The 1,876-nt window shown below is 36.2% G+C and overlaps 1 pseudogene; it reads right to left on the bottom strand.

Moving 5' to 3' along the window:
- Positions 1 to 36: 36 nt before the first annotated feature.
- Positions 37 to 155, bottom strand: LOC111736045 (annotated as a pseudogene).
- Positions 156 to 1,876: the final 1,721 nt, after the last annotated feature.

Genomic DNA, 1,876 nt, shown 5'->3' with positions numbered 1-1,876 from the left:
CTTGTCAGCTTACGATCCCTTATTTTTCATTTTTTACGCCTACAGCACCTGGTCTTCCTAGGTAGTCTCCCATCCAAGTACTAACCAGGCCCGACCTTGCTTATCTTCCGAGATCAGACCTGATCCGGTTTGTTCGGGGTGGCATGGCCATAGAAGAGTTTCTTTTTTTTTTTAAGTAAAAGAATTTGATTAGTTTAAACTTCATCATACCGCCCAAACAGGAAAATAAAGCAATGACAGTAGTAGCAAAGCAAAACTCTGTAAAGTTAATGTGGTAAACAGAAATTTAGTTTGATTTTACAGATGAAGAAGTGCTAAAACATTTTGACCACAGAACTTCTGAGATCTAGAAGGGGATATAATATGGGGATGGGAAGGCTGAGTTGAATTTATTTCTCCTGTCTTTTATTTGTACTAATCATTTGACGGTTTTCTCAATGTTGGCTGTAATTATTAGGCCAAGAGATTTTAGCCGTCGCAAGGTTGCAACGTTCAGTATGCAGGAAAAACGGGACAAATGAAAGTCAAAATAAGTTTCTCTTCCTGGAACTTTTAGACAAGTGGGAACAGCTTGTTCACTAATTGCACAGATGAAGTCATTTTTGTTTTACTGATATTAAAGGCTTGACGTGAGAATCTTTCAGTTCCATCTTGCTCTGCTATATAACGCCGGTGACAGGTATTTAAGAACTGCCTGTTCTGTCCAAAAAGTTCACTGTCTACCAAGTATTATCAGACTGTCTATATACATAGTTAAACTGCTCTCAGTGGTTTTGAAGCACAGCAGACCCTCCATGTGGCAGGCACGCCTCAAGCTGTAATTCTCCCCTTTGGATTTCATAGTTGTCATTTGACTTTTGTAAAAAAAATTTTTTTTTTTTGCTCACTTACACTTCAAAAACAGTGGTTAAGATTTTGCTTAAAAAAAAAAAAGACTGTTTTTATTTAAAAACAAACTTACTTGCTTCCAAATGCAAAGAGCTTTGCAAAACATAGTAAAATACTTTACATGATGTCTCAGATCCTTCCTTAAGTTTATTTTCATTGTATAATCAGTTTCATTTGTTGGAGAATCCTTGAGGCCGTTTCACGTTTTGTTAAATACTAACACATGCCAAATTTGTAGACTCACAGGGGGTTGATGGTGTGAAGCAGAAAGGTTTTGCAAAATTAGGGCAAATTAAGCTAAAGGTCAGTGTTAGGATCGAATGTTATAATTTCCACTAGCCCACATGAAAGAAAAAAGAAAAGGAAGCCCTACAGGTGAATCCAGGAACACCCTTTCCAACCAGTTACTTGCTGTTCACCAATGTGAAAGCAACATGGTCCATCAAGCACTCTGGTTTTTGAGAATTTGCAATTATTACTTGTTCTAATAGAGATATTGGCTCCACGCTCTTTGCAGGAGAGGAGCATTTTGCAATACCCTCTTTTTATAAAGCCCGAGTCTATTTAAACACATCAGGCTACAATTTGCCCTGATATGAAAGTTGATAATATGAGACCTTTTGGCCTCTTGTCTCTCTTGTCTTGTAATGGCCCCAAATAATGAACCCTTTCAATTTTTTATTTAAATAATTTCTAAAATATGTAAAGCCATTAGAACAAGCCTGCAGTTGCACTGATTTCTGTGGAAATATTGAAAGGCAGATAGACAATTCTGGACAATAAACAAGAATGCATTATCCTGTTTATTACTTTCTGAATTTCTTCCTAGTGCACACGTTGGCAACTTCTCTGCAAGAAAAAAGGTAGGAAAAATCAGAGGGAATAAAACTATTTTATTTTTGTAATAGAAAATAACACTGAACTTTGCATAGTAGTCCTGTCCAACAAACTGATAATATAAGCTACATAAATTATTTTGAATTTCTAG

Source organism: Pteropus vampyrus, unplaced genomic scaffold, assembly GCF_000151845.1.
Source record: "Pteropus vampyrus isolate Shadow unplaced genomic scaffold, Pvam_2.0 Scaffold16, whole genome shotgun sequence".
Lineage (NCBI taxonomy): Eukaryota > Metazoa > Chordata > Mammalia > Chiroptera > Pteropodidae > Pteropus > Pteropus vampyrus.
This window is presented reverse-complemented; position numbering and strand designations above follow the sequence as displayed.